General features: G+C 41.3%; 1 long non-coding RNA gene across 1 annotated transcript; it reads left to right on the plus strand.

The window, feature by feature from the left end:
* Positions 1 to 411: 411 nt before the first annotated feature.
* On the plus strand, positions 412 to 27,752 carry LOC116562941. The gene is made up of 3 exons (XR_004274142.1): positions 412 to 1,031; positions 2,064 to 2,154; positions 27,566 to 27,752. It is a non-coding gene; the product is annotated as an uncharacterized LOC116562941 (long non-coding RNA).

Below are 27,752 nucleotides of genomic sequence, written 5' to 3' on the forward strand. Positions count from 1 at the left end.
TTTACCAGCCCTACGTGAGCTTTACCCAACCCTTTTCAGTTAGTGTCTCTTTCTCTCTGTCCTGCCACATGTCTGTGATCCCAGAGTCAGGTACAAAAGCAGCATTTGGGCCGGGCACAGTGGCTCATGCCTATAATCCCAGAACTTGGGAGGCAGAGGCAGGTGGATCACAAGGTCAGGAGTTCAAGACCAGCCTGGCCAAGATGGTGAAACCCCATCTCTACTAAAAATACAAAACTTAGCTGGGCACAGTGATAGGCAGCTATGATCCCAGCTACTTTGGAGGTTGAGGCAAGAGAATGGCTTGAACCCAGGTGGCAGAGGTTGAAGTGAGCCAAGATCAAGCCATTGCACTCCAGCCTGGGCAATAGCGTGAGACTCCATCAAAAAAAAAAAAAAGGCAGTATTTGACAGGCAGCACTTCTCTCTCGCCTTGTTGCAATTCTTTTTCAGGTTTCTTCTCAGATTCTCTGTAGCTCCCCCTCTCCTTCTTGCCCTGTGCTTCAGAATGATACTGAACAAGTGAATAGCCAGGAGCAGCTTCCCAGATGGAGTGACCTGGAACCAGGCACCTGGAGCAGAAGCCAGGCCCCTTGCTGCTGAGCCCTTTCAAGCTTAGTTCAACAACCCCCCATTGTGCCTTTGTTCCTTTTTGCCAGCCTGCTTTATTCCAGGGACAGAAGAAAGAACCTTCGTTTTCTCCAGGGAGTGAGAAAGGTTGGGGGGAGTCATTCTGGGGAAGTTAAACTGAGATAGAAATGGGGCAACTCCCAACTACTTTCTCCCCCACCGACTGCCACTGTCAGTACATGAGTTGAACAAAATCAAAAAGGCATGGCAGGTGGCTCTTAACAGACCATTTCCTGCATCATCTCAGGCAGTTTGGCATCTCTCATCCATCCCCTAGCACGCACAAGCACACACACACACATACACAGAGAGAGAGAGAGAGAGAGAGCGCCCTTGGTGAGTACACAGAGGACACATGGACAAATGCTCCTGTCCTGGTTGCCCTCTGAAGCTAAATCCAGGTAAGATATTTGAATGTGAACAGACCATAGAATCCTCAACTATCTCTAAATGAGGAGATCAAGCCCAGAGTCTGCCAGCAACAGGTTCTGTGGCCTTGCTGGCAGACTATGGTCTGGAATTCAGGTCTCCTGATCTTCAGTTCACATTGAGCCATCCACATTCTCTGCACCCTACAAGGGCAAGGTGAGGAGAGTCAAAAGCAAGCCAGGCCCTGACTGCCATGGTTGGAAGATTTGTAGGGGGAGAGGCCTCTTAAAAACCCAAGAGATGAAACTTATAACCTTTCTCAGGCCAGAGAAAGCCTTTGCCTGGCAGTAAGGCTATCAGACTTACAAATTAAAATGGCTGCGCACGGTGGTTCACGCCTGTAATCCCAGCACTTTGGGAGGCCAAAGCAGGCGGATCATGAGGTCAGGAGATTGAGACCATCCTGGCTAACACAGTGAAACCCTGTCTCTACTAAAAATACAAAAAATTAGCCGGGCATGGTGGCATGCGCCTGTAGTCCCAGCTACTAAGAAGGCTGAGACAGGAGAATCCCTGGAGGGGATTCTCTGAGAACCCAGGGGATTCTCAGAGAATCCCTGAGAACCCAGGAGGCGGAGGTTGCAGTGAGCCAAGATCACACCACTGCACTCCAGCCTGGGCAAGAGTGAGATTCTGTCTCAAAAAAAAAATTAAAATACAGGTTATTCAACTAAATTTGAATTTCAGATAAAAATGAGTAATGTTTTGGAACAAGTATGTATGTCCAAATATTGCCTCTGTCTGGCAATTCTATTCCCAAAGCACAGATTTTTGAGAAGTAGGGGGAGCAACCATAGCTGCTACAGACCCTTTTTTTATTTCCCTAAGGGTATTCAGAGAATACCAGCAGAATGAGACCCTCCCCTGATTTCCAGTTCAGAGGTTCAGTCTGAAGTCAACAGAGCACTAGGGAGCAACTGGGGAAGTCAGAGATGTAAATTGTTTGAAAACAGAAATTTCAAAACTTCTAACCCATACCACCTCTTTGCCATATGAATTTCTAGGAAAGTGAGAAATAGACTTGCCATGCTGGACAATCTGCCCCTTGGGAATGCCACTCTACGAAAGATGCCAAGCAGATTATCCTGAAAGTAGGTAGGTGCTCAAAACTTTTTCTTAAATGAATTAATTGATGCATGAATGAATGGATGGATGGATGAGCAAGCCAGGGCTGGAGCAGGGTGTCAGGATGCCCAACCTCCAAGAGACAGCACTCGCATCCTAAATGGACATCTCCTCTTCTTTCCCAGCCCAGGCCTTAACCATCCTTCAGAGCTCAGTAGAATCCTCTCCTCCTCCAAAAGCCAGGCAAGCTCCTGGTTTTCACCCTCAACACAGGATATTTTTCATCACCTGATGGAAACTGTGGGCCTCACAGTTTACAGAGGGGTGAAACGAGAGCAGGAGTCAGGGCACAGTGAAGTGCACTGTAGTGTGGGAAGCATGAGAGGCTGCGGGACACAGACAGTGTAGCTCTGGGGACCCCATGTGACTCCAGCCACATCTCAGTCTCTCCACGCTGCCCTGTGGTGCTCTGGGGTCTTGTGTCAACTGCTTTATTTCTCCATCAAAGGATTATCCTGCTGTCTCCCATGCACAGATAAACAATCTTCACCATAAAGCTAATGACACACATTTTCTTCTCCATGACTTCCCAGAAATTCCCTCTTATTTCCCTGGCCACTCATCCTTAAGAATTAACTTCCAGGAAGTTCTTGCTAACTTCCATGCTATACCCAGGCTGGACAAGATGAACCTCTTCCAGCAGCAATGCATATAGATCTGCCTTTTTAATTTAATGCTACATAATATTCTGTTGTATGGATCAACCACGATTTATTTGATTGATCGCTTATTAACTCAAATGCCTTGTTAAATTCCTACCAAGAATGGAATGCTAGGGTTACAAAATTTAATGAGACACAGTATCTATAAACAATGAATTCAGCGTGATGGGTAAGCTGACATTTAACAACTTGATATAGTTTGAATATTTGTGCCCTCCAGACCTCATGTTGAAATTTGATTCCCAATGTTGAAGGTGAGACCTAATGGAAGGTGTTTGGGTCAGGAGGGCAGATCCCACGTGCCCTGGGGGCAAGTGTGGGTGTGTTCTCCTTCTGTGAGTTCCTGAGGAACTTGTTAAAAAGAGCCTGGCCACCAGGCACGGTGGCTTACATCTGTAATCCCAGCACTTTGGGAGGCCGAGGAGGGCGGATCAAGAGGTCAACAGATCAAGACCAGCCTGGCTAATATGGTGAAACCCCATCTCTACTAAAAATACAAAAGTTAGCTGAGCATGTTGGCATGCACCTATAGTCCCAGCTACTTGAGAGGCTGAGGCAGGAGAATCGCTTGAACCTGGAAGGTGGATGTTGCAGTGAGCCGAGATCGCGCCATTGAGCTCCAGCCTGGATGACAGGGCAAGACTCCCTCTCAAAAAAAAAAAAAAACAGCCTGGCATCCCCCCTACTCTCTCTTGCTTCCTCTCTCACCATGAGATCTCTGCATATACCCAGCTCCCTTTCACCTTCCATCAGGAGGGGAAGCAGCCTTGGCTTTCATCAGATGCCCAAAATTCCAGCCAGTAGAATCATGAGCCAAATACACCTTTCTCAGCATTACTTACCCAGCCTCAGGTATTCCTTTAAAGCAATACAAACTAAAACAACTAACCATGATTAAACATAATCAGAGCTATGAGGGCATTATTAGCCAAATGTAACCAAAAAAAAAAAAAAAAAAGCAAAAGCAAATAAAAATGGATCTGAGAAGGTCCTTAGTCAGCTCTTTCTTAAGAAAAACATTTTAAATGCCATATATAAATGATTTCGACTGTAAAATTTTAGACTCTTGCTGCTTAAAGTATATTCTGCAGACCAGCAGCATCAGCATCACCTGGGAGCTTGTTAGAGATGCAGATTCTCCCTCGAGACTGCAGAATCAGGATCTTCATTTTAACGAGATCCCCAGGTGATTCGTGTGCACATTACAATATGAGATGTACTAAGGTAAAAGATTTGTTGGTTTTTCCTATCTTGACCTCTTTCCCATTCCTTTATGAACACTAATTAAGCTAACTAATTTGATGGCAAATCTTATGAGGAATAATCTTTTGAAAATTGTCCAAGTGCTGTACATAAAATTAAAAAACTGTGAGTACAATACTGGATCTCACAGATAGCTCGTGGGATCCTTTGTATGTCCAAGCCTTTATCCACAGATGTATTATTCCAGCTCTTCAAGTTTCTAAGACCTTGTTCTATAAATTCCCAACTTTCCTCCTAATGATTCCTTGCTCATTTTAATTCATCATTCACATCCCTGATGTTGGGAACTGTGGAGGGTGGAAGATACCTTATCAGGAGTGCCAGCTTAGCTTATAGGTCTTCCTTAATTCTGAATTGTAAGTAGTACAATTCTGGAGGCTAGCTCAAAAAGATACTCTAAAACAAATTATCTGGACAAAAAAAAGAGACAAGAAAATGTAGATGTCTGGTCATTCAAAGACATTCTACATTAGGATGCTTCCTAAAGTGCTCAACATCACTACTTATCAGGGGACAGTAAATTAAAACTACAGTGAAATACGTCTGCACACCCTCCAGAATGGCTAAAATAAAAGACTGATGAGATCAAGTACTGTAGAGGCTGGAGAGTAACGAGAACTCTCATACATGGAAGCATGAAGTGGTACAACCTCTTTGGAAGACTGGCAAACTCTGCTAAAATTAAACATGAATCAGCCAGGCATGGTGGTTTACACCTGTAATCCCAGCACTTTGGAAGGCTGAGGAGGACAGATCACGAGGTCAGGAGTTCAAGACCAGCCTGGCCAACATAGTGAAACCCTGTGTCTACTAAAAAATACAAAAAAATTAGCCAGGCATGGTGGCGCGTGCCTGTAGTCCCAGCTACTCAAGCGGCTGAGGCAGGAGAATTGCTTGAACCCAGGAGGTGGAGGTTGTAGTGAGCCAAGATCACGCCACTGTACTCCAGCCTGGGCAACAGAGTGAGACTTCGTCTCAAAAAAAAAAAAAAAATTAAACATGAATCTACCCTGTGATTTTTTTCAGAATGTCATATAATTGGTATCAGCCTTTTCAAATTGGCTTCTAATAATATTCATTTAAATTTCCTCCATGTCTTTTCATTAATTTATAGTTCCTTTTTTTTAACCAATGAATAATATTTAATTGTCTGGATGTATCACAGTTTATCTATTAACATACTGAAGGACATCTTGGTTGCTTCCAAGTTTGGGCAATTATGCATAAAGCTGCTATAATCAACCACAGGCATGATTAAGCATGGACATAAGTTTTTACCTTCTTTGGGTAGATAACAAGGAGTGTGATTGCTGGATCCTATGGTAAGAGTATGTTTCATTTTGTAATAAGCTCCCAAACTGTCATCCAAAGTGACTGTGCCATTTTGCATTCCCACTAGCAATGAACGAGAGTTCCTGTTGCCCCACAACCTCGCCCCCATTAGATGTCAGTGTTCTGGATTTTGGGCATTCTTATAGGTGTGCAGTAGTACTTTCATTAATTTTATAATAATTTTAAATTATTTTTAATGTAAATAATCCTTTTATTTTCCTGATATTAAATGTGTTCTCCCTAAGGGGAAGAGAAAGTTGGCCTCTGTTCCCAGGCCTCCCCATAAGAATAAAACATAAGGAAGAGCACCATCAGCCTGAGAAGACTATGGGAAAGGGATAGGGAGCATCTCCTCCTTCCACAACAGGTGGTTCCACCTTTTGGCCTCTTTCCCCTTCTTCCTCTCCCCTGTGAACCCCCTCTTTAACTGCCTCTCGGAGGCGGTTATAGTGTATAACACTGTGTATAACAGTAAGTATGCGCCAGACTCAACAGACCTTGCATGTACTTATTATATTATTTCCCCAGAACATTCAAAACATTTGAAAACAACTTTAAATACAGAATATATTTTAAGTGAGGTTGAGAAAGGGGGTGGCTACATAAAGAAACAGTGAAAACAGCTACCAGGGGGAGAGAGTGGTGGGTGGACAATTTAGCAACATGATTCCATTTCAGAGTTCTCTGCTGTTTGTGGGTGATACTATGTCACTGAAACTGTCATAGTTAATCCACAAGGAAGTGGGTGGTGTTAACACGGCCTTTAATGTGCTGCCAAGGATGTTTCACTAACTTGTGAATCCTGCAAGCGTAGAGAGTATACTGGTGGGCCAGTGGGGCTACTTCTCCAGGTCCCCGAAAGCAGTTGGAGATATATACACTCCATATAACGAGGGGGTGAGGACGGAAGGAATGTGAGTGGGCCTATAAAACGGCAGCATGAGGGAATCTTGTGGTACTGAAATGTTCTGTATCTTGACTGTATCGGTGTCAATATCCTGATTGTGATATTGTACTACAATTTTTCAAAATGTTACTATAGGGAGAAGCCAGCTAAAGGATATATTGAATCTATCATTTCTTACAAATTCATGTGAATCTACAATTATTTCAATATAAATGCATATATATGGAGTAGATATATATATATATATTCCTATACTGTGCATATATACATTTAGAACCACATCAGATAGTGTTACAATTTTTGATTCAAATGTAAAATATAATTTTTAAAGCTCAGGCAGAGAATGAAAGTCTATTGTAACCATCTACATTTTTGCTTACCTTGTTCTTTTCCTCCCCCGATAGTCCGTGATTTCTTCTTTTATCGTTTTGTTTCTGTTTAGATAACTGATTTAGCATTCTTTTAGGGTAGGCCTGGCCAATTGATTGTCTTTTTAAATTCAGCTTCAGGTCGTCCTTGGTTTTGGCATGATGAGTGATTTTTCTATTAAAATCTGAGCGTTTTGGAATTCTGGGTCTTATTTAAAACTCCTGTTTTAGTTGACGACTTCTGACACTGCTCCAGCAGGGAAGGGGAGAAGAGCACCATCTCATTACTTTCACCTGTGGGTAGAAGTCCAGATTCCCCACTTGATCTCCACTGACACCTGATAAGGGGAGGATGGCCTTATTACTGCCAGGTGGAGGAGATACCCAGGCTTTCTAAGTGGTTTCCATTGACACTGTGGTGTGAAGAGATCACCTCATTAATTCCCAGTGGACAGGAAAGTCTGGGCTCCCTAGTTTATCTGTTCTGACACCATCTTGTTTAGGAAGTATGCCAGTCATTTTATAGCCTGGCAAGGCTGAAAGTCTAGGCCCTCCATTCAATATTTGTTGACAGGGCTGGGAGTGGGGCCATAATTTTTCGTGATGTTTGGCTAGAGTAGAACAGTTATTGCCTAAAATATGTCTATATTTCTAAGCTTTCCTGGTCCTTTGGCTGGAGAGAACAGACTTCACTTGGGTTTTTTTCTGTCTCTATTAACGTTTCCAGGTTGCTAGCTTCTTTACCTTCTAGTCTGAGATGTATGAAGCAAAAACCAAATAAACAAAACCAGGGCAGAAAACTCACCTCCTATCATATTTTGGGAAAAGTATATCTACATCTTCCTATAAGCAGAAATCCTTCTGCTTTTCTTTTTTTCCTTTTTAAATATTTGATTGACAAATAAAAATTGTATATATTCAAGGTGTACAGTATGATGATTTGATGTATGCATATGTTGATGTATGATTAACACAATCAAACTAACATATCCATCACCACCTATAGTTACTGTGTGTGTGTATCCATGTGCGTGTGTGTATGTTTGTGTGTGTGTGGTGAAGGCACACAAAAACTACTCTTGTATCATATTTCAAGTAAACAATACAACTATAGTTACCATGCTGTACATTAGATCTCCAGAATTTATTCATCATGTAATTTTAAGTTTATACCCCTTGATCAAAATCTTCCCATTTTTCACACCTCCCAGCCCCTGGAAACCACAGTCCTACTCTTTGCTTACATAAGTTTGACTTTAAGATTTCACATATAAGTGAGATCATACAATATTTGTCTTTCTATGTTTGGCTTATTCTATTTAGCAAAATATTCTCCAGGCCTTTTCATGTTGCTGCAAATGGTAGGATTTTCTTCTCTTTTATAGATGCAGACCATTCCATTATAGATATAGATATTCTTTACACCAACAAATTGAATAACCTAGAAGAAATTGATACATTCCAGAAAACATATAACCTACAAAGACAAAATGATGCAGAAATAGCAAATCTAAACAGTCCAATTACTAGTAAGAAGACTGAATCAGTAATCAAAAACTTCCTAACAAAGAAAATCCCAGAATTGAAGGGCTTCATAGTTGAATTATACCTAGCATTTAAAGAAATAGGAAGTGAGTCACTCACTCACATCTCCCCAAAACCATAACAATTTTCCACCGATCCACAGACAAAAGTATTTCTGTAGAAACCATGGGATTTAGGTAGAAGGTTACAGAATCTTGGTGAAACTCAAAACCTGAGAGGGTCGTTTTGAGACTGCAGACCCACACCCAGTCTGCAGTCCTGCCAGTTGTGGTCCTGGGTTCAAACCCGGAAATGATTTCACTCCCTGAAGGGTTTGACTACAGCTCTGTTTGGCCTTGAGCCTATGATAAAAACCATCTGCCATGGGGTTCAGAGGAATAATGACCCTAGTGCCTCAGCAGAGAGACTCATCGGCCCATCAACATCGGTCTTGGCAGTGGACCAAAAAGTTACCCTGTAACTTGACTCCAGCCCTTCTCAGCTTTGGTCCCTGCTTAGTACTGCTTACACAAGAGCCCAGCAGGAGACTTGCTCATCTGAGCCACCAGCACAGGCTTGTCTGCCTCCATCCCATAGCAGATCCTGAAGGGACCCTGTCTCAGCTCCGGACCCACTCTGCCATAACCAGGGAGTAATCCTGCCTATGCAGAGAAGAGTTCAGAGATTCCTGTGACTGTCACCTTAGTAGGCTTGCCACTCTCTATCCCATAGCAGAGCCTGAAGAGCCCCTGAAATTCAACTCTACCCCCCTCATTGGGAGCTACGCTGATGACACAGAGAACTTCTGGGAGATGTGCCTCTCCGTGCTAACTGGGCAAGCTTGCCAGACCCTATCCCACAGAGAATCCTTAAAGGGGTCCTGTCTCAGCTCCAGTTCCTCTCTGTAACAGCCTTAGCGTTACCCCACCTATGCAGGAAACTCCTAGGAGATGCATCCAGACAGACTTGCTGGACTCTGATCCATAGCAGTTCCATCCCACAAGTTCCAGAAAGGGCTCTGAATGTCAGCTTTGGCTCCTCTTAGCTGCAATATGCAAACAAATCTGCCTGCATAGGGAACTGCTGGGACCACTGTTGTCACTAGTTTGGGCTTGCTGACATTGGACCCATAGCAGATTCTAATTGGCCCTGAAGCTAAGTTTCAGCCTCTCCTAGCTGTAGTCTAAGAGCAGTTCGACCCAGGCAGGATCCTGCTGGGAGACATGACCATCTGAGTTTCTGCCTTAAGCTTGGCAATCTCTATTTCTCAGCAGATCTTCAGATGGCCCTGGATATTGGTCCTGACCATTTTCATCTATGGACTGAGAGCAGTTCTGCCTGCCTGGGAACTCAGAGAGAGGCATGTTTAATAGTGCCCCTGGAAGTTGATGCCCAGATCTTGGTCACATTGTGAATCTTGAAGTTGCCCTATAAATTGGCTCCAGTTCTTCTCAACTGCAGTCTGAGAACAAGTCTGCTCACCCAGGAACCCAGTGGAAGACACCTTTCAGTGACCCCAGAGACAAACCTGAATATCTTGGTCTTGGACGTGGACCTGAAACAATCCTGTATCTCAATTCTAGCCCATACCGGCAATGAGCTCAGGTAATACAGACAGCCCAGGGAATCATCCAGTGATCCAACAGAGGCTCTCTCAGAGTACCAAAGGAAACCATACTCATCAGTGTACCTAGTAATAGGCCCACTATCTGCAAATCCTGAAGCTGATGCTTACGTTATCACCAACCCAACAAACCAAGGTCCTAGAGACAGTCCAGTACCCAGGGACAAGACAACACTTGCACCAAATAACACTTGCACCCACTAAAACCTCTGGGAATAAGTCCTCCAACTGTGGTTTCTACTGGAGACCTAGAATCAGCCACATGACCTGGACCCAACACCACTCAATTGCAATCTCAGAGGCAATCCCTTCAGCCCAGAGACCTAAAAAGAAAAGACTTAAGCTCATCAGAGCCAGTCTTTAAGACTGAAAGAGAGATTTTTTTCCTTCAAATGCACACATGCCAATGCAAGACTATGCAAATAATGAAGAATCAGGCAAACATGACACTACCAAAGGAAATCCATAAGGCTCCAATAACTGACCCTAAAGAAAAGAAGATATACAACTTGCCTGAAAAAATAATTCAAAATAATCATCTTGAAGTTCAGTGAAATATAAGAAAATATAAACAATTAAATACAATTAGGAAAACAATGTATGAACAAAATGAGAAGTTTAATAAAGAAATAGAAACCATAAAAGGAACCAAATAGAAATCCTGGAACTGAAGAATACAACAACAGAACTAAAAAACTTAATAGAGAGTTTGAACAGCTGACTCAATGATGCAGAAGGAAGAATTAATGAACTTAGGTCATTTGAAATGATCCAAGTAGAGAAACAAATAGAAAAATGAGTAAATAAAGCATAAGAGATTTATGAGGACCCTGTCAAACATACAAATATATGAATTGTGGAAGTACCTGAAGGAGAAGAGAGAAACAAGGAGGCAAAAAACTCAAAGAAATACTGTCGAAAACTTCATATGTTGAAAGGAATACAAACACAGAGATTTAAGAAGTTCAAAAGAACCCAAAGCAAGATCAATTCAAAAAAGAATACTCCAAGGTCAAAAACGAAGAAAGAATCTTTAAAAAAGCAAGAGAGAAGAAACTTGACACATACAAAGGATTTCCCATAAGGCTATTAGTGGGATTGTCAACAGAAATTTTATAAGCAAAAAGGGAGTGGATTAAAGATATAAATGTAAGATCTGAAATCATAAAAACCCTAGAAGAAAACCACCTAGGCAATACCATTCAGGACATAGGCATAGGCAAAGACTTCATGACTAAAACACCAAAAGCAGTGGTAACAAAAGCCAAAATTGACAAATGGGATCAAATTAATCTAGAGAGCTTCTGCACAGCAAAAGACACTATCATCAGAGTGAACAGGCAACCTACAGAATGGGAAAAAATTTTTGCAATTTATCCATCTGACAAAGGGCTAATATCCAGAATATACAAGGAACTTAAACAAATTTACAAGAAAAAAACAAACCCATCAAAAAGTAGAAAAAGGATATGAACAGACACTTCTCAAAAGAAGACATTTATGCAGCCAACAAACACACAAAAAAAGCTTATCATCACTGGTCATTACAGAAATGCGAATCAAAACCACAATGAGATATAATGGCAATCATTAAAAAGGAAACAACAGATGCTGAAGAGGATGTGGAGAAATAGGAGTGCTTTTACACTGCCTGTGGGAGTGTAAATTTGTTCAACCATTGTGGAAAACAGTGTGGCGATTACTCAAGGATCTAGAACGAGAAATACCATTTGACCCAGCAATCCCATTACTGGGCATATACCCAAAGGATTATAAATCATTCTACTATAAAGACACATGCACACATGTTTATTGCAGCACTGTTCACAATAGCAAAGACTTGGAACCAACCCAAACGCCCATCAAAGATAGACTGGATTTTTAAAATGTGGCACATATACACCATGGAATCCTATGCAGCTATGGGAAAGGATGAGTACACGTCCTTTGCAGGAACATGGATGAAGCTGAAAACCATTATTCTCAACAAACTAACACAGGAAAAAAAAACCAAACACCTCATGTTCTCACCCATAAGTGGGACTTGAACAATGAGACCACATGGACACAGGGAGGAGAATGTCACACACCAGGGCCTGTCGGAGGATGAGGGGCTAGAGGAGGCATAGCATTAGGAGAAATACCTAATGTAGATGACAGGTTGAGGGGTGCAGCAAACCACCATGGCAAGTGTATACTTATGTAACTAACTTGCACCTTCTGCACATGTATCCCAGAACTTGAATTATAATAAAAAAAAGAAAAAGAAAAGGGGTGCACATCCCCTAGCCTGCAACTTCCCACAGGAAAAATAACTTGAAACTATGAAATACGATAAAATTAACAAAAAGTATATTCCTTCATAGGCAGGCAAATTGTGAAACGTAAGTTTCAATTCCATTTTTCAACAATCGAAATTATAAATCTTTCATCAAGATAGAAAAGAAAATCTAAGGCCACTTTTGCATACCCCAAATGTCATTCCAATTATTCCATCTCTGTGTCCCTGCATCATCTGACTTCATGTTGACACATGTGCATTCTACATTGCTGGGTTCACACATTTCATATTTTTCTTTCAACCATGAGACAGTTTAGGCATGTTTAGTTGTGATTTCTTTTCAGAATAAAATTTTTTGAAATAAAATATTTAGAGGTAAACTTAGAAAGTTTCTATGATTATATTATTTTATTGATAAAAGAAATAAGTGGGTCATTTGTCAACTCTCTATTCAACAAGAACTATTGTTGACTCACCCATCACCTACTTACCCACCAGTGTTTGTTTCTGGACTTTCTGCAGCACTGTCCAACACAGTAGTCATTAGCCACATGTGTCTATTTAAATTTTAACTAATTCAAATTAAACAAAATTTAATATTCAGTTCTTCAGTCCCCTTTCCACATTTCAAGTGCTCAACAGTCACATATAGCCAGTGGCTACTGTACCAGACAGCACAGATACAGAACATTTTCATCACAGAAATTTCTATTATATAGTGCTATTCTTGATCATTGGGAAAAAATTTTTTAAGATTAGAAAAAAAACCTTTCTGTTTTCTCCCTAGCGGCTCTCCTCCCTCACTCCATTTCTATCACTGCCTCTTCTTCTTACATGGATTCAGAATTCCTAGAAGAGATTGGACATGGTTCTCCAGGTTTTGTGGGTGTGAATAAACTTCTGAACTCTATAGCAATGACCCCAAACTTGTTATATTGTGTAGCCCACCAGTAAGGAAGCTCAAGCCACAATCGAAGAAATTTTTAAAGGATAACCTGAATAGGAAATAAACATTTAATACATGTTTTAATAAATTTATTAATAGTTCTATTTATTATAATGAGTCATTCTCATTAAGATAGAATTATATGTTTATTATTTGGATTTTGAATTCAACATAATTGAGTCTCTTTTAATTTAAAAAATTGACATTTTGCAATAAAATAATTTGAAGGTGTATTCTTTCAAGACTTGCTTTTGATTGCTGTCGTAGCTAAAAAATACTTCTCACAAAAAGTAAATATAGTAAGGACATCACTACATTACTGAATGTGCTGCCCTAAATTGTGAAACTCATTTTTCCATCTCCTTCACCACCTATTATGCAAAGATTCTTGTTGACACTTGGCAAGTAAATGACCATGTTCCCTGATGTTCCTGCAGACTAATCATAGGGTGATGTGTTTTTAAATATTTAACAGTGTTTCTGTCCAAACCTACTGAAACACTCCATTTGGAAGCTTTTAAAACAGCTCAATAATTCTGTTCCCAGGTCTCCTGTCCTCATTGCTTTATTGTGGTAAAAACACATAGCAAATTGACCATCTTAACCATTTTTAAATGTACAGTGCAGCAGTGTTAAGTATAGTCACATTATTGTGAGACAGGTCTCAAGACTTGCATTGTGCAGACGTGAAACTCTATACCTGTTAAACAACTCCCCCTTTTCCCCCTCCCCTTTCTCTAACTTCTGGCAACTCCATTCTACTTTGTGTTCTATAAATGTGACGACTCTAGATACTTAATATAGGTGCACTCACACAGGATTTGTCTTTCTGTGACTGCCTTCTTTCACTTAGCATTATGGCTTCAAGGTTCATCCATGTTGTAGCATATGACAGGATTTTCTTCCTTTTAAAGGATGAATAATATTTCCTTGTGTGTGTGTGTGTATATGTATATGTATGTTTTATATGTATGTGTGTGTGTGTATATATATATATATTTATAAAACATTTGTTTATTCATTCATCCATCAATGAACATTTGGGTTGCTTCTACCTCTTGGCTATTATGAATAGCACTACTATAAACTATAAACATGGGTGTGCAAATATTTCATTGAGACTCTGCTTTCAATTCTTTTGGTTATATACTCAAACGTGGGATTACCAAATCACATGATAGCTCTATTTTTTAATTTTTGGGAAGCCTCCATACTAATTTTAATAGCAGTTGCACAATTTTACAATCCTACCAACAATGCACAAAGGGTCTAGTTTCTCCACATCTTTGCCAACCCTTGTTATTTTCCAGGTTTTTGATAGTAGTGTCTAATGGGTATGAGGTGACATCTCATTGTTTTGATTTGCAGTTCTCTGATGATTAGTGACGAGCATCTTTTCATATGCTTGTTGAACATCTGTATGTCTTCTTTGGAGAAATATCTATTCAAGTCTTTTGCTCATTTTTTAACTAGGTTACTTGATTTTTGTTTTTGCTGTTGAATTATAGGAGTACTTTACATATTCTGGATATTAGCCCATTATCAGATACATGATTTACAAATATTTTCTCCTATTCATAGGTTTTCCTATCACTCTGTGGATTTGTGTACAGTTCAGCAGTGTTTTTTGTTTGTTTCTTGTTTGCTTCTTTGTTTGTTTTGAGACAGACTCTCGCTCTGTCACCCAGGCTGGAGTGCAGTAGTGTGATCTCAGCTCACTGCAACCTCTGCTTCCTGGGTTCGAGCAATTCTCTTGACTCAGCCTCCTGAGTAGCTGGGATTACAGGCGTGTGCCACCATACCCAGCTAATTTTTTTTTTAATTTATATTTTAAGTAGAGACAGGGTTTCATCATGTTGGCCAGGCTGGTCTCAAACACCTAACCTCATGATCTGCCCACCTCAGCCTCCCAAAGTGCTGGGATTACAGGGGTGAACACCACACTCAGCCTGTTTTTTGTTTTTTGAAACAAGGTCTCACTCTGTCTCCCAGGCTAGACTGCAGTGGCTTGATCTGACCTCCCAAGCAGCTAAGACTACAGGTGCACACCACCACACCCAGCTTATTTTTTTTTTAAAAAATAGGATTTTGCCATGTTGCCCAGGCTGGTCTTAAGCTCCTGGGCTCAAGTGATCCTCCTGTCTTAGCCTCCAGAAATTGGTGTACAGGCGCATACCACCATTCTCAGCTAATTTTTTTTTAAGAGATGAGGGTCTCCTATGTTGCCCAGGCTGGTCTTGAACTCCTGGCTTCAAGCAATCCTCTTTTCTTGGTCTCCCAAAGTGCAGGGATTACAGGCCTGAGCCACTGTGCCCAGCGTGGATTGTGCTCTTTGATGTGCAAAAGTTCTAAAGTTTGATGTAGTCCCATTTGTCTAGTTTTGCTTATGTCATCTGTGCTTTTGGTGTTATCTATTGTTGTCATTGCCAACAATGTCATGAAGTTTTCCCCTATATTTTTCCCTGGAAGTTTTGTAATTTGAGGTCTTACTTTTAGGTCTTTAATGCATCTTGTGTCAATTTTATCATATGGAATAGGACAAGGGTCCAAATTCATTCTTTTGCATCCAATTTTCCCAGTATCATTTGTTAAAGAAACTGCCCTTTTTCCATTGAATGATCTTGGCACCCTTGTTGAACATCATTTGACCATAGACAGGGGCTCTCTATTCAGTTCCATTGATCTATTTGTCGATCTTTATGCCAGTACCACACTATTTTGCTTACTGTAGTTTTGTAATGTTTTGAAATCAAGAACTACTAGTCCTCCAACTGTGTTCTTTTTTCTCAAAATTGTTTTGGCTATTCAGGGTGCCTTGAGATCCCATATAAATTTTAGAATAAATTTTTTTATTTTGCAAAAAATGCCATGATATTTTAACAGAGATTGCATTTAATCTATAGATCACTTTGGGTAGTGGTAACATCAATACAGGATGCCTTTTTATTTATTTCTCCTTTAATTTTTTTCAACAATGGTTTTGAAGTTTTCAGTGTACAAATCTTTTACCTTGTTGGTTAGGTTTATTCCTAAGTATTTTATTCTTCTTTATGCTATTATAAATAAAGTTGCCTCTTTTTTTTGAGACAGTTTTGCTCTGTGGCCAGGCTGGAGTGCAGTGGTGCAGGCTCGGCTCACTGCAACCTGTCTCCCAGGTTCAAGTGATTCCCCTGCCTCAGCCTCCTGAGTAGCTGGGATTACAGGCACCCTCCACCACACCCGGCTAATTTTTGTATTTTTAGTAGAGACAGGGTTTCACCATGTTGTCTAGGCTGATCTCGAACTCCTGACCTCGTGATCCACCCACCTCAACCTCCCAAAGTACTGGGATTACAGGTGTGGGCCACTGCGCCCAGCCATGAAATTGCTTTCTTAATTTCCTTTTCAAATGATTCATTGTTTTTCCCAAGTTTTTTTTAATATGGCAGGAGGATAGTGGGCAAATTATCCACTTATATTTCTTTTATCAATAAAATAATATTATCATAGAAACTTACCAAACTTCTCCCCCTGTATTTTATTCCAAAAAATGTTACTTTCTGCCGCAGTATAAAATACTATTTTCACCTTGATGATAGAGTTTGTGTTTTTTAGTGTATTCCTTTTCATAAAATTTTTTATTGTAAACATTTTTAAACACATAAATGTAGGGAGATAATGGTGTAATTATCTGCCATATAGCCAATACCTGGATTTAATTATTCTTTATATTTTACTAGATTTGCTTCAACTAATTTTTACCTCAGTATTTAATATTAAGTATCTAATATTCGCCTAAGTATTAATAATAAGCTACAATGACATGTCACCTCATCATTGCATCTCTAAAAACGCAGAATTTTTTTTTACATAACCACTATCTTAGCTTGTTCAGACTGCTGTGACAAAATACCAGTGGCTGGGCATGGTCGCTCATACCTGTAATCACAGTACTTCGAAAGGCCAAGGTGGGAGGATCGCTGGAGCCCAGAAGGTCGAGGCTGCAGTGAGCCATATTTGCACCACTGCACAGCGGCCTGGGCAATAGAAAGAGAACCTATGTCAAAAAAAAAAAAAAAAAAAAAAAAAAAGATAAACTGGGTAGCTTATAAACAATGAAACTTATTTCTCACAGTTCTGACGGCTGGGAGATGCACAGGGCGCCATCGTGCTGAGGACCCTCTTCTGGGTTGCAGAATGACAACTCCTTGTTTTGTCCTCACATAGTGGAAGAGCCAAGGAGTTCTCTGGGGTCTCTATTATGAGAGCAGGGATTCCATTCATTAGGGCACAGCCCTTATGACATAATCACTTTCTAAAGGCCCCACCTCCTACTGAATTCTGGGGGTGACACAAACATTCAGACCATAGCAGCCGCTGTATCATTATCATACCTAACAAAATGAACAATCATTCTTTTATATTACCTAGTACCCAACCCGTGTTCCACTTTCCCCAGTTGTTGCCAAAATGTCTTGCAGTTGGTCCATTCGTGCCAAGATCCATGCTAGCCTACACATTTCATCTTGTTCAGCATTGTTGCACTAAATTTAGCAACATGTCTGGACAAGGCTGCATTAGCCTGGGGAAGCAGAGGGGACATAGAAGGCTGTGTTCCTGCCTGAGGGTCTGGGACCTTAACAACGTGGCATATCATCAACTCTGGGAGTGATGAGGTGCTCCTGGCCCTGGTGCAGAAGCCTGGAGCTGGAAAAACAATTCGGCTTCCAGAAGACCTGATGGAATTCTCACCTGATCAGATGTTACCATCTGACACTGTGTGGCTCTGGGAATAACTGCAGTGGACAAGTTTACACCTCTGCGTGGTCCAGTTAGTATTCCTAATCTCTTTGCAGTGATTTCTGACTATGCCAACTTTCTTCCCCATTCATGAACATTACTAACTTACCCATCAGTGCTTGTTTCTGGACTTTCTGCCAATCTGAGCTCTTCGTGTCTTTTGTCAGTTCTATTGATAGTCACTTGTCTTCCTGGAAGAGTTTCCCAAATTTGAAACATTTGCCACCTTATCATAAAGGAAAACTGTGTAACTCATCTTTAAAGAACCTGGCCACAAAGAATCAGTGAACTTCCTGTGCAGGTAAAAGATTTTCATCCCCATCCTTATAAAATGCCCCTATAATGCTACATTAATGGAGCATCTCTGACTTTTATTTTATTTCATTTTATTTGAATTTTTTTTAACTTAAATCTTTTTCAGTTTTATGGGGGAAGGGGTGTGGAGCTTCCATGCCCTCCCTGGGTGAGCTGCTTCCAGGAATCTCCACATGTTCAGATATCCAGAAGCTCAGCATCTCTGGCTTTGACCTCTTTGCTGTAACACCTGGCCTATGAAACAATGGTAGATATGTTCTTTATGGGAAATTCAATATTCTCACTGCAAAGTCCTTTCTGTTCCCCTCCCAAATCAAAGCAGAGAACTCTTGGTAGTGCTTTTGCATTTCACTTTTCATCAAACACTGTTTTTTTCTTTTTTGTTGTTGTGTTTTCTAACCACTAGATGATGTGGAACATCAAGCACTTTTTTTTCATAAGTTATTATTGAGACTATATCTTATATAGTTCATCTTTCCTTTCATGGCTTATTAAAAAGTAGTTCTTTCAATTTATGACTGACACAGTCTAACAAGCACTATGAGCTAGGATGTGTTACAAGCATCTGTACTTTTATCAAACTGTATTGCAAATTTCCCACCAGTGTAATTTGTTTTAATATTTTCCAAATCTTTGGCAATATTTTCTGTTTCTTCCACTTTTTGACCAGCAAGGACTGCACTTTAATCTTGCCACAAAATTGCCTCCAGATATTCCTCCTATTGTTTTTATTCCAGCAGAATGAGACTTTTATACATAGTGTGCTTTTCATCTTTTACATAAGGAATCTCAAAAGAGGTTTTGTAAGTATTTATCATTAAGTCCAATAGAATTTTGTAACGGTCTGAATAAGGTTTATCATAGCTTTTAAAATAAAGTAATAAAAAATTGAAGCGTTTTCATCCTTGGGATGCTTTTTTTTCCTTTTCTTTTTTCTTTTTTTTTTTAATGGAGTCTTACTCTGTCACCCAGGCTGGAGTGCAGTGATGTAATCTCAGTTCACTTCAACCTCTGCCTCCCAGGTTCAATTTAATCTTGTGCCTCAGCTTCCTAAGTAGCTGGGACTACCAGTGTGCACCACCACACCTGGCTAATTTTTTTATTTTTAGTAGAGATGGGGTTTCACCTTGTTGGCCAGGCTCTCAGACTCCTGGCCTCAAGTGATCTGCCCACCTTGGCCACCCAAAGTGCTGGGATTATAGGCATGAGCCACTGTACCTGGTCTAGGATGCTTTTTTTTTTTTTTAAGAAAAAAGGTCATATTAATCATGTTAAGTTTATGTTGAATTGAACAGTATGGAATTTCTAATTTTATATCAAAATATAGCTAAATATTGTCAACTCTATATGATTCAGCCTAATACTATTTGATTTCTTGATTTCTCAATACATATACACCTAAGGCAAGGTTTAAAACTAATAAGAGTGGCTTTAGAGCCATAATCCAGAAAGAATTCTTAATAGTTTTGAATTTTTTTAACCAACTGTTGGTCAGCACTGATTAGACCATCATTGTTTTTAACCTTATGTTTATTGATACTAGGAATAGAGACTGTCAGTTCCTCCATGTTCTTGCAGAGTCGTTTGACTTGCCTCATTAGTCTCTTCAATCTGTGAGTCCTTTGCAGCACTTTTTAAAGCCACTTGTTCATTTGGAGAGTATAACTCATAAGTCTACTTGGCAGGCACATTTAAATCACAGAGAGGGTATGAGGATACCACAAGCAGCACCCCTCGTCTTGGGGAGCACCCTCTCTTTCCTTGGGATCCCACACTCCACGGAAGCCTCATAACCCGTAATCCAGCAAGGATGTCAGTGTCTATTGATATATGGAATATTAACAAAGCTTTAAATACAAATTAAATAGCCCTAGCTATTACATTTTATTTCTGCCCTCCAGCATGGGCACTCCTTTTTAGGAGGTCACTGTTCTAGGTTGGGCATGGTGGCTCACGCCTGTAATTCCAGCACTTTGGGAGGCCAAGGTGGGTGGATCACTGGAACTCAGGAGTTCGAGACCAGCCTAGGCAACATAGCGAAACCCTGTCTCTTCCTAAAATACAAAAATTAGCTGGGCATTGTGGTATGCACCTGTGGTCCCAGCTACTTAGGAGGCTGAGGTGGGAGGATCACTTGAGTCCAGGAGGTGGAGGCCGCAGTGAGCTGAGATCACACCACTGCACTCCAGCCCAGGTGACAGAGGGAGACCCCATCTCAAAAAAAAAAAAAGCTGGGAAGAGAGAGAGAGAGATTGAGAGAGAGAGAGAGAGAGAGATCACTGTTCATTATGACCGTGGGCATGTCCTCTACAATAGGCTGCCCATCACTCTCCAGCCCCACCAGCAACTCATCAGACCCAGCCTACGGTTGATGCCCAGCCTCTCTCTTGAGAGTCACATTCACAAGAAGCCACCTTCGCTGTCTGTTCTTCCCTGATCTGCCCTTACTCCACATTCTGTATTCTTAGCCTAATACACTATACTCCTGTGGAGTCTCAGGTGCAGCACGTGCACACATTGCATTAGTAAGAACTGGCTTTCAGTCAGGCAAGGGAGGAAACTAATTTCTAAACTGGAAAGCACCACACAGGCATTGGAGCAATGTTCTTTTACAGGCCCAGCCCAGGACTAGTGGATCCAAGTCTCTGGGTCATGCCCTAGACATCTATATCATTACGTGCCTTTCTACTAATTATGCACAGTTATGCATATTTAAATTTCAGAACTTCAGAATTAGACCTCACATCACCTGCCTACTCTTATTTTGGGAAATTTCTGACAATGCTATATGATGGCAGTGAATACTCTCTTCATTAAGAGCGAACTTAAAGGCACATGATCAGCACTGCACTTGTTGAATGAATAATTCCTCTGGGCTTCTGGGAGAAAGATAACTTTTTGGGATAGTTGGTTGGGGAAAAAAAATCTACCTTGAGTCTGGTGTTGAAGGTTGTAGAATTTCAATTAAGAATTGAGTATCGGAATTACAAAGGGGGAAAGACCTGAAGTCAGGGAAGGTTTGTGGTCTTATTCTTCTGATTCTCAAAAAGCTGGAAGGATTCTATTTTTTTAAAAAATCAAAATTATTGAGAAAACTTTCTAAACTGTAGATTTGTGTCTACTCTCACTAGTTTTGAACCTTGCCTTAGGTGAAAGTGTTTTGAGAAATTAAGCAATGATTGCATTATACGTAGTCTTATGGGTCCACAGAGGAGGCTTTTTGTGGAGTGCTTGTTTGTCTCTAGACATGGTTTTGAGCAAAGCATCTATGCAGTGCCTCAAACAGAGGAAGAAAAAGGAGCTTCTGATGGAAAGTGGGGCCCCAGGACAGCGTGGTGCTGCCGGCTCCAGGCAACAGTCCAGACACAGCCAGCCAGGACATGGAAAGGCTAGGCTTGATTTCCATGATTTTTTTCTAAATAAGTCCTACGAGATGTTGGAAGCCATGCTGCAATAAAAAATAATTAGCATAAAGAACTTTAACAACAAACACTCAGGAGCTCCCTGGATAGGAGAAGAAACAGAGGAAGGAAATGAGGAATCGGGGGATGCAGGCCTCACCGTTATGACCAACCCCACTCACTGCAGAGACTGTCTGTCTACACAGCAGGCAGTGCTGGGCTAAGATTCCTCCAAGAACACTGCTTACTGAGCTCCCCTTGACTTTCTTTGACCAGGTTGAGGTTCATGAGACATGGAGCACACTCTGCTCCTTCAGCAATGGCTCTGGCGATTTCAAATCCTCTCCTGCTTGTCATTCTAAACTGAATGTGTGACAAAGAAATCCAGATGGAGATGGCTGGATATGGTGCACAAACAGTTCAGATCAACCCATAAAGTGAAATGGGACTAAAGTGAAATGGGACCAAGGCATGTCCTTGCCTTAAGGTTAGAACAGATAATGCATAAAGATGGGCACTGTTGGAAACAGATGCTTGATGCTGCAAAGAAAAATCAGCACTGAGACAAAAGATGTTTTAGCAGGGCAATTTTTACTTTTTGCAGAAAGGGTGCTCTTGTTAGCTATCTTGCTATGAGAGTACAACGAACAAAGGAAAAGCAGACATATTTATCTTTTATGCATTTGGGGTCATCTTTACTGCTGTGTCTGATCTCTGTTGGTTGGAGCTAGACTTCACAATCCAAATTAAAACTTGATTGGCTAACAACTTAAAACTTTTCTAAGCAGGTAAAAGCAATGGAGAACAAAAAGGAAGTCTAGATAAGGCAGGGGCGTAGGCTGCGAGATGGGACATGCCTGTGAGCACAACTCACACAGATATCTTGCTTAAAGTACAAGGACATAGGATGTACTATGTGCTTATGGGCATGTATAACAGCTACATAGGATAGGGGTTAAAAAAGAGCTACTAGCAAGAAGGCTTTGAAGAAAGTTAGTCTTTAAAACAAACTATTGTTTCTAATACTTATGATTTATTCTTTAATGAGAAAGGAAATTTTGAAGAGGAACTTTTCTACTTCCTACAGGCACTTAGCAAGGGCTGTATTAGTTTCCTAGGACTGCCATAACAAAGTACCATAGACTGGGTGGCTTACATCAGAAATGTACTGTCTCACAGTTCTAGAGGCTGAAAATCTGAAATTGAGGTGTTAACAGGGCCATGCTCCCTCTGAAAACCTGTAGGGGAGAATTCTTCCTTGCCCCTTCCAGCTCTGGTGTTGCTGGCAATCCTTAGTGTTCCTCAGCTTATAGATGTCACTCTAATCTCTGCCTCTGTCTTTACATGGCCGTCTTTCCCTGTGGCTGCCTCTCTTCTTCTTATAAGGACACTAGTTATGTTGGAATAGGGCTCCCCCTACTCTAGTATGATCTCATCCTAATTACAGCTGCAATGACCCTATTTTCAAATAAGGTCACAGTCTAAGATTCCAGGTGGTAGGACTTCAACTTATCTTTTTGGAGAATACAATTCAACCCAGCATAGGGCATAAGAAGTATCTGTTGCAGGAGTGACAAAAGGTCCTCGCAGCACGGGCGTTCTCTGTCTCTATAAATTAGACAACCCAACGTGAAGTGCTGTGAAAGCTAGAAGTTACACTTGCAGGAGCACTATGGCTGCATCCCATTACTGTCCGTGGGGACAAGGTCGACTGGTAATATCATTCTGGCTTCTGGCTCTGCCATCAGGTTTTGCTTCACTCAGACCCAGACAGGCTGGGTCCTGACTACTGTTCAATCAATGTATATAATTACATCCTCTAGCCACAGGAGAGCTCTGTACAAGAATATTTCTTCTGGCTGGGTGTGGTGGCTTACACCTGTAATCCTAGCAGTTTGGGAGGCTGAGGTTTATGCAGTGGGGAAGCAGGCTTTGTTTGGCTAAGAATTATATATTTGAGAGCTCCCTAATTCAGGGTGCTTTGAGTAATGGTGGGCAAGAAATGCTATTAAACCAGGCATGCTTGTTGTCTTCTGCTTATGAAAGATCTTGGCTTTATACTGTAATGGCGTCTGGGGATATAAAACGTCATTGGTGGGCAAATGCTTTACAATGACACAATCTTACCCAAAGATTTATTGATGGTTGCATTATGATGGAGAAGTGCTCAAATAGCTATTGCTTTCTGCTATATTGTGTAGGGGCGGGGAAGATATATTGCTATGATTTACCATCCTCTCCTCCACAATTAACAATGAGTTGCTTTTTGGTAAGGAATGGCTGGGCCCTTGTTAAACCATTAGGTGGCGCTGTCTCTGCGGTAAAGCAGGGCAATGCGATAGCTATACTGTTAAAATTATTTCGTCACAATATTACATAGTTACAGTGCTGTAAATCCATGACTGAGGCCATCTGTAAACTAAAAATAATTTCCCAATTGTCTAAGCTGATGCACAGTACAGGAAAAAGCAAGGTCTACCATAACCACAATGAGCGAGTGCTGGGGTCCAACAGGACTTAGATGGCTTATTGTGGTTTCTTCAAGGGATGGAGGCTTCAGGATGGGGAGCCCAGGTCTCAGGTCTACTGACCTTTTAACAGCATCCTACCCTTGGATCACCACCCCCAGCTGGCAGAGCATATTAGTAGTTTGAACAATAGAGCCACACTAAGGTTGAAAGTAAGGCAGCTGGGAGAAGAGGTAGTTTTGCTCAAAGTAACTGTGCCAATAATCGTGGAAGCAGGAGGAAAGAATATTTTTTGATATAGCTTTCTATTTATAAAAGAAAGATATATCAGCGAAACACTCTGAAAACACACATATAATATTTTTCCAAACATTTCAAATCACCCCTCCACTCAATGTGCCTGTTTTGAATATGGTCTACTCTCCTGGTATTTATGTATGTATGATTTTATATGTAAGTAATTAACACGTCTGTATAATATAAGCATGTGTATTTATAATTTACATCTACCTATATAATTTACCAAAATGAGGACCTCCTGTACATTCTGCCTTGCAGTCTGTAATCTATTGCAGTCAATATTATGTTATTGAGTCAATATTATTTAGAACCTGACTATAGGATTGTGAAGCAATCCATCATATGGTCACATCTGGGATACATCTAGGTGATCAGATCACACTGAAGCAGGAACTGTACCACAGAGCTGGTCCCACCTTAAGCAGCACCAGCTTTGATCACCTAGCTGCATCCCAGGTGCCTTAGTCCATTTTCTGTTATTTGGAACAGAATACCTGAAATTGGTTAAGTTATAAAGAAAAGGAATTTATTTCTAACAGTTATGGAGGCTAAGAAGTCCAAGGTCAAGGGGCTGCATATGGTGAGGGCCTTCTTGCTGGTGGGGACTCTGCAGAGTTCTAAGGTGGCTCAGGGTGTCACATGGTGAGGAGCTGAGTGTGCTGTCCCAGGTCTCTCTTCCTCTTCTTATAAAGCCACCAGTCTCACTCCCATAACTCATTGATCCACTAACCCATTAATCCATGAATGTGTTAATCCATTCATGAGGGCCAAGCCCTCATGACCCAACCACCTCTTAAAGACCCCACCACTCAATACTGCCACATTGGGGGTTAAATGTCAACATGAGTTTTGGAGGGGACAAACATTCAAACCATAGCACCAGGGTTGGATGTTTCGGTGGATAGATTTACAATTAGCTGTTTTGTTTTGTTTTGCTTCCTTATCTTTGAGACAAAGAGTTGGACTGCAGTGGCCAAAACAAAGATGAAGACTGAGAAGGAAGGCAAAAACCTTTCTGGTTTGTCCTCCTCCCCTACATCCCCCCACCCCCACCATGCCTTCTATTCCCTCAGCTCCACACAGAGCCCACAGTCCTTGAGTTAATTAGAAATGCTGGAGGAGCATGGAGTGATGGTAGTCGATTACATCTCTCAAGGTTCCATAGAGCATGATGCTGCATGGTATTATGAAATGCATTATTTATTTCAAATACAGCTTGCCTCCAGGCAGGCAATTCAGCCTTTCCACAGTCTGTCCATGCTACTAGTCTAGTCAAGGATGTGAAAGCTAACATTCATATGCTGGATATTCAAGAAAAATTCTACATTCAAGTGTATGCTTGGGGTTGATTGGCAATTTGAGGCTGTATGCCATTTTTAAAAATAAGACACAGGGTTCTCATCCTATTCCTTTTAGAAAATTTCCAGGAAGAAGGAACATTATTCTTTCGTACAATTTGTCTGTTTCTTTGCTTGTTGTCACTCATGTGGCCAACAGAAAATGCGTCATACCCGATGTTCTGTGATTAAAAAGCAATTTCCAACTGTGGTATGAAGACTTCGGGGTGGACTTTGAGCTCATTGAGTCCAGTGTGACAAGGAAGATACATTTGTTAACTGCTTGAAGTTTGTGCAGTAGCTCAAACGCAGAGAAGCAGGCACATGTGCAGGGGAGACCTATTGTTTTGCTTATCTTAGAGTCTTGAAGGGTAGGGCTGGTCAAGAAGGTGAAGATCCCTATGTGAATAGCTTAGGTGAGAGAGATAAGGATAAAGAAGAGTTAAATTGCACTCCATAACAGTGTTGGCATTGCCTCCTGGGGCTTGGGGAAAAAGTGGAGGCTGTGGAAGGGGAAGTGGGAGGAAATGGGTCCTAGCCATATGGTAGAAAAAGGGGCCTGTAGGAGGACATGTGTGGCAATGGGAAGGGAGGATGGGGGCCAGTACTCCACCCATCCAGTGAAAGAGAACCCACCAAGCAAATGCATGAGGTACTTTCAGCTGCCCAGAGGCAGCAGGCTCTGTGCCTGCTGAGAAAGAAAAGTCAAGGTCCCCAGAAGTTGAGTCTGAGGCAGGAATTTGAGTACAAGTAGATTAACTAGGGAAGTGATCCCAGGAAACACTGGAAAGGGGTAAGACCAATCAGGAAGCTGGTACCATAAGCCAGGGGTGAGGTTATGGTGGCATATTCCAAGGTGGTAGCAAGGGAGGGAATGAGATCAGATGAAAAGGGCATCATTTGTAAGAGAAAGCATAAGTAAAACATGCATTTGTTCCCAAAGTGATGTTACAGAGATCCATGTCATAAAAACCTGAATAGCAAGAAGAGAGCCAGGCACAGACACTGTTAGTATGAGATGTGAATTCAGAGAGGGAAGGAGTGGGGTGCCCAGCTTGATCAATGCCTCAGTCCTTCCTCCCATTCCTGTGCTTATGGCAAAGACCCTCTTTGAACTGTCACTCTTTTCCCCATGAAGTTCTGATATGGTTTGCATGTGTGTCTTCTCCAAATCCCATGTTGAAGTGTAATTCCTCATGTCGAAGGTGGGGCCTGGTGGGAGGTGATTGGATCATGGGGGTGGATCCCTCATAAATGACTTGGTGCCATTCCCAGGGGTGATGAGTGAGTTCTTGCCAGTTGTTTCCAGGAGATATGGTTGTTTAAAAGGCTCTGGGAGCTCCCCCTTCTCTCTCTTGCTCCCTCTCACCATGTGACACTGCCAGTTCTCCCTTACCTTCTACCATGATCAGAAGCTTCCTGAAGCCCTCACCAGAAGCAGATGCTGGTGCCATGCTTCTTGTACAGTCTGTAGAACAGTGAGCCAAATAACCTCTTTTCATCATAAATTACCCAGTCTCAGGTGCTCCTTTATAGCAGTGCAAACAGACTAAAACAAGTGTCCATGCCTGTAAGATGCCCACAGCTAGAGCTTGGATTGCAATTTTTTGAGCCAACTAAATCTGTGTTCACTGGATACTGAATTGCAGGGGGTTCCAAAGTCAGCATTGCCTCGTTTACTTCCACACACCTTCCAAAGCTAATTAGTGTCATGGTCTTTGAGACCCAGCTGGTAGGCTTGAGTTTCCCTCTGCCCCTTTCTGAAGGGTGGGGATGAGCTGTTATTTGCTGCTTGCTATTACTATTTTTTATTTTTTCAAGTAAAAGCTGTTCTTAAAGATGACTGATGTGACTTTCCACTTAGTCTTTTGCAGCTTAATCGTTAACGTGTTCAGAAGACCCAGTCTGTATTTGAACTGATTTGGGAAGAAATCTGGCAGCTCCTACAACTAACTAAGACTCATCTTCGTATCCACGTGGACACAAATGCAGTGCCTTTATTGTGCCCAATGGTTGACGAAATGACAAACTATGGAGATAAATCATTATTTTCTAAACTCA

This window comes from Sapajus apella, unplaced genomic scaffold (genome assembly GCF_009761245.1).
Source record: "Sapajus apella isolate SASKATOON/1434 unplaced genomic scaffold, GSC_monkey_1.0 scaffold33, whole genome shotgun sequence".
NCBI classification, from domain to species: Eukaryota; Metazoa; Chordata; class Mammalia; order Primates; family Cebidae; genus Sapajus; species Sapajus apella.